Source organism: Amphiura filiformis, chromosome 8 (assembly GCF_039555335.1).
Source record: "Amphiura filiformis chromosome 8, Afil_fr2py, whole genome shotgun sequence".
Lineage (NCBI taxonomy): Eukaryota > Metazoa > Echinodermata > Ophiuroidea > Amphilepidida > Amphiuridae > Amphiura > Amphiura filiformis.
In genome coordinates this window covers 7,960,962-7,967,403 of record NC_092635.1, presented here as the reverse complement: position 1 = coordinate 7,967,403, position 6,442 = coordinate 7,960,962, and the positions used below count along the sequence as shown (strand labels likewise).

The 6,442-nt window shown below is 36.9% G+C and overlaps 1 protein-coding gene across 1 annotated transcript in view; it reads right to left on the bottom strand.

Moving 5' to 3' along the window:
• LOC140158581 (translocon-associated protein subunit beta-like) overlaps positions 1-6,442 on the bottom strand; it is a 468,516-nt gene that overhangs the window by 269,434 nt on the left and 192,640 nt on the right. The gene's annotated exons all lie outside the window — the stretch shown is intronic.

The window sequence follows — 6,442 nt, the reverse complement described above, 5'->3', positions numbered from 1 at the left end:
CCATGATTTTTGCTGGGGAATTTTCCGGAGAATTTTTGAGACTTGAACTTTCAGGAACTTTGAAGTTGAAGTTTAGGACCTCGGCACGAGGACCTGAAGGCTGAGCTGAGTTGAGGACCTGAAGTCTTGCACGTGTCAGTTGAACTTTGGTTGCCGGACAAATTGAGTACACTATTGACACTGAAAAGTGAAAACAGCCGGAACCAGAAGCACACATTGTTTGAAACATCATTCATAGGCCTGCCCTAGCTGGAGTTGCAGTTATACTATCATAGGGACGGGAATTGTGATCAAAATCTCCAGCAAACAGGTATGTAAAAATCATGCAGGACTATATATTTTCAGAGACATTCAGAGATCTATTAATCTCTCCATTATTGCCCACACGATGTCAATTTTGTACTTTTAGGGACGGTTCAATATTTACGCCAGGGGAGTTTTAAACCTGGGGTTTTAAAGAGCCAAAGTTTAAAGGGACAATCCAAATTTCTTTTGGGGGTCTTCAGTGGAAATCAGAATTTTTACTTGAACCATGAGGGGGGAATTCTGTGCAAATCCAATACCGGGTACCTGTATATGATCCCAAAGATGAGAGAACCTTTCACTTATCTTCACATTTTGTTGATATTCTCCCAATTTATAAACCATTTCAGGCAACTTCACAAAATGGTACAGAGACGGATCTGTGAAGTTATTGTTTGTTTATTTTTAGGACAAGGTATCATTTACTGGACACATTGGCCTTTGTCCCCCTTCCCCCTAGACTATGCCATAGTCGATTTTTGATAAATAAAAGCATGTTATTAATCATGATGAAAGCATTCAGTTGAACTCGAAATTATACTGATATTTATTGATGATCAAATAATAGTATAAAATTGTGAAGAAAAAGTTTATATAATTATATAAGTGACAGTAAAAGTAAAGTGTACGTAGGCTTATATTATTGAATACAACATATCATAATGTCATAATTTTATTGGCACTTCAATTAATACTGAACAATTCTGATTTTAGAATCTACGAGTTAAAAATCGACTATGGACATTGCATTTTAAAACGGGACTTTGAACGGGCAAAGTCCCTAACACATGCACTGTCAATCATACTTGTTTATCAATCCAATTTAACCGCAAGCAAATACAAGACGCGCTCATGTACTTACTGAGAGTTCAATGTTCCCACCAACACAAAGGCCGCATAGTTGTGTACCATGTAGTTATTAATGGTAATGGCAGGTGCCCGGAGGATTTAAGCCATAACGAGATCTGGGCGACCAATCACAAGCCAGATCCAATTAAAGATGCATTACATCATGGCCAATTTTAGTTAGGCCAGAAATTGGCCTAACTCTCCATAGAGTCCCGTGTTAAAAATGTTAACTGCAAGTCAAAGTCAGTAGTCCAATTGGGAAGCTAACAAACAGAGGGGGTACGGTAACTGAAAAGATCAGTTTTGAAAATCTATCAATTGTGCACACATTATTAAATTAAATCAGAGTTTTAAGCTAAAATACAATATCCAGAGTATACACAATGGGCAAGTGGACTACGGAGTAGTCTACCTTCCCCCTATCCATTTCATCACAAGACAACACCATTATTACTACCTTGAAATTATATCTACTGGAGACAGAACTGTTATAGCTTGAAATTATATATCTGCTGAATATGGCACTCTGTTACCACTAGCTTGAAATGATATCTACTGAAGATAGCCCTGTTACCACTAATTTGAAATGCTACAAGCTGTATCAAAATGATTGGTACCCATCAGTTTTCATCGATAATGGATGAGCCTGACAGATCAAATTCAACATAAGATCCAAATAATTTGTAAATTAATTGCAAAAACAAGTCATAAACTATACATTCTGGATATTTCAAATGTATCCAAAAGTGTATTTGGAAGAGGTAGGCTTTTCAATAAACATCAAAATTGATGGGTACCAATCATTTTGATACACCCTGTATCTACTGAAGATGGCAATATGTGACACGATCTGGTCCATGGGAGCCAAAGGAGGCATTTTTGACAATTGAGTTACTGTAATTATTACATTATACATACCGGTACAATAGTCTATCATTTACTGAAAACACCAAAGGTCTAGCATACTTGGTTCTAAAGTTCTAAATGTTTTTGATGTCTATTTTCTTTTGTATTTTCTTTTCAAAAATGCCTCCATTGCCCCCCATGGACCAGATCGTGTCACATATTATGATAATACTTCAAAATTAAAAATATTAAGTTAGTTTCACAGTGTATCTTAACAACATTAGATGACAATGATAAGACAGCACTGTTACCACTAGCTTCAAATGCTATCTACTGAAGACAGTACTGTTACCACTATCTTGAAATGTTATCTACTGAAGATAGTACTGTTACCACTATCTTGAAATGCTATCTACTGAAGACAGCACTGCTACCACTAGCTTGAAATGCTATCTACTAAAGACAGCACTGTTACTAGCTTGAAATGCTATCTACTGAAGACAGCACTGTTACTAGCTTGAAATGCTATCTACTGAAGACAGCACTGTTACTAGCTTGAAATGCTATCTACTGAAGACAGCACTTTACCACTAGCTTGAAATGCTATCTGAGGATTGCACTGCTACCATTAGTTTGAAACGCTATCTACACTCTAGAGACAACAATATAAGCACTAGCTTGAAATGTTGTCTACTGAAGACAGTACTATTACCACTAGTTTGAAATGCTATCTACTGAAGACAAGACTGTTTATATACCGCTAGTTGAAATCCTGTATACTGAAGACAGCACCAATGCTATCTACTGAAGATAAAACTGTTACAGTACTAGCTTGAAATTATATCACAGCACTATTACCACTAGCTTGAAATTCTATCTACTGAAAACAGTGCTGTTACCACTAGTTTGAAATGCTATCTACACTAGACAGTAATAAATTACAAGCACTAGCTTGGAATGCTATTTACTGAAGACAGCACTGGCAGTGGCGTAGCCAGTGTGGGGGGCAGGGGGGGGCGGGGCAGGGGGGCCAGTGCCGTGATGGCCATGGTTCATGAGAGGCCGTCGGTAGACGGAAGGTGTTGGTGAAAAATAATTCGGGTGATCAATGGACTAATATTTTACTTTGCTTATTCACGGTGATGAAAGAAAGAATGGAAAATTGTATAAAAAATATTTAAAAATTGAATTATTCATTGCTAGTGCCTGATATCCTTTTTTTTTTTTTTTTTTTATGCTTCACTTTTTCAAACCATTGAAAAAAAATTTGGGGCAACCATTCACAACTTCCGTCGGCAAAAAATATTTCCGTCGGTACATTTACAAGTTATGCCCCCTCGGTTCCAAAATCCTGGCTATGCCACTGAGCACTGGTACCACTAGCTTAAAATGTTATCTACTGAAAACAGCGCTGTTAGATTGAAATGCTATCTACTGAAGACAGCGCTATTACCACTAACGTGAAATGCTATTGTGATGTACGCTGTAAAATTGTGTTTCATGAAATAGGGGAAGTTACCTTTATAATCATGCAAGAGATTGTTTATTATGACATCAGGGGAAAACCCAGATGAACATAATAACAACATCATTAATGAAGACTGTTTATGGCAAGGGGAGAATCCCCTGAGATTGTGAAATGGACATAATAGTGGGGAAAACCCACAGGAAGTGATGTAAGGTGAAATGTTAATGTCTATTATTAGAACATTGGGAAAATCCCAGATTTGCTTCAAAACATCATGTTTGCAATAATTCTAGGCAGACCTGTATCGATATGATTGTAATGTGAATGGATGTAGCTATAGCTCTCAAAAAGAGAGTAAATAATGTTAACCAATTAAAATCAGGATACTCAAGGAGTATTACTGAGTGTAGCCAGGGAGATCATGAGTTTCCGACAGTGCTATTTAAAACAGCCTCTGGGCGATGGAGATGGATGGATATTTTCACCGACAAGCTGGAAATATGGTTATTTCAAAGCTACGAAAATGGCCTAAAGTAAGACATATGGTCTACTGCGGATTGTGAAGGACTTGATGGAAAATGTTATTATTATCATCTGGATACAGATCTGACAGGCTGCAATAGCCTTTATTATTGAGACAGTTTATAGTGTTGATCTGGGCTAGCTAGCTAATATGCTTACAGTCCAATTCCTTCAAAGAAAGGAAATTGCAAACCAGAAATATTTTACGTAGTCAAAGTACTACTATTTGCCAGTGTTGTCGGAGAAGATCTAGAATAGGCCTACGTCAAAGAACGTACTTCTTCCAAGAAAGGAAAATATATTCTTCTGTCGACTTGCTGAAGTCTGGTGTTTTGATTCAACGCAACTGTCAAAATAAGTGGGGACAGCTGCATCGCAGTCCTGCTTCCTGAAGATATTGTGTGAAAGGTGGAAATAGCACCAAGTTTGAAGAAAGCAGCGCAAGGATTTAGGCGTTTGGAGAACGGCGCAAGGAGATAAGGGTTTTGTGTGAGGATTTTATTCGAAAGGATATTTATCAATGCAAGTGTACAAAGGACTTCGCTGATTTTCGCAGGACAAGTGAATAAAGATATATTACATCAGTCGTCCAGAACATTGCAAGAACTTTATGATCACCAAGAAGAAGAATGTTGGCTAAGTACTAAATAGTTAAAGAGTGATTATATTTGATTATTATGTATGTGCATTTGTTGTCATATATTGTACCAATCATAACTGGCTTTCAATTAAAGACTTAGATTTTGTAAGCTTAATCAAACAGTGTATTTGTGTTGTGCATTACGTGTGAGTTCGGGTAAAAGGTGATTTTGGCCTTGAGTCAAGTAATGACTTGTAACACTATCTACTGAAGACAGCACTATTGCCAGCTTAAAATGCTATCTACTGAAGACAACACTGTTATGATTGTATTTAGATACATGTAGGTATGTAATATACAAATATATACTGCCATGAGAGGTTCTGGTTAAAACTATGGGCCCGAGGTGAGATCAATAGTACTATTTTCCTGAGGCGCGCAGCCCCCAAGGAAAATAGTATTAATTGATCTCAACGAGGGACCATAGTTTTAACCAGAACTTCGAATAAAGGCAGTATATATTTGTTTTATATACTTCATTAATATGTTCTTTGTTCATTGATTGGTTAAAAGAAAATTATTTGACGTTTGACTCTCCAGCTTCTATCCTGAGTGAACAGCACGACCAATTTAAGCACAACCTATATTTTACCCTTCAACAAAATCGAATAGTCTTAAATCGGGCTAACCAATTACAGCAGCGCTTGAAATCACGCTATAGCAGTTTCAAGGCGTGCGTGAACTGTTCCGTCGCAGATCGAATGCGCCGCGACGCCGAAGGCATGGTCAAAAGTACTATTTACGGCTTGGAGGTACTATTTACGGCTCATCCGGGACATTGAAAATACTATTTACGGCTTTGAGGTACTATTTACGGATAGGAGTACTGATGGTAGAACTATTTTTGGTCATGTGATCCACTTTTAACCAATCAATGAACAAGAATATATTAATGAAGTATATAAAAGTTAATAATGCAGTGCTGCTGTTAGCAAGTTGAACAGCAGCACTGTAAAATAGCTTTTACAGCAACATACTAGTTCAGAACAGGAAAATACTGCTAAAGACTGTTGTTAGTCAGAGGTTGTTTAAATGTAAGCCCAGAATACATTGGTTCTTATTTTGTACATAAATTTGAATGTAAAATGGTGTTGAAATGGCCCCTTTATTACATTGCACATAATAACATACTGCATGCTGGGATTACATTGAATCAACCTCTGGTTGTTAGTAGATGCCAGTTAGCTCAACATTGCTTGAAAAAATCAAAGAGTACTTTTTCGTGTCATTTATCTAGTGTTTGATATGCTATCTATCTACTGAAGATAACAAACTAGACCTAGAAAATTAGCTAGCAACAAATTATGGGAAAAATTATCTAATAACTCTGTGGCCACTCGTTGTATAAAAACAAGTATTATGGCACAGCAATGTACTATCAGTGCATTTTATTCCATCTATTTATTTATAAGAAAATGGGTCAGCAGCGTAAAATTTCTAGAATAACTTTTCATGCATAACTGGAATATGATGCTAGAAATGAAACCAGCCACAGGCAAGATGAAACTCTTTGCCATGAACAAGTAAACATGTCTATCACACTGTACTTGTTTTACACCATGTGATCAGCAAACTCTGGGTGTTGATTTTGTTTTTATTGTGACTAGACAGTGTAATAAAATAGGTGTTTGAGAAGAAATCAAACCTGAAAATGATAATAACATGCCAGGGGCAATACAAGAGTAGTATGGGAGAAGAAATAAACAAATAATTTGTGTAGTGTGTATCTTGCAATCTTGTTTGTTTGTTTGCTTGCTTGTTTAAGCAGTCACTCCCTGTGGAGACACACTTGGATGGGACAAGGCTCAAACAAA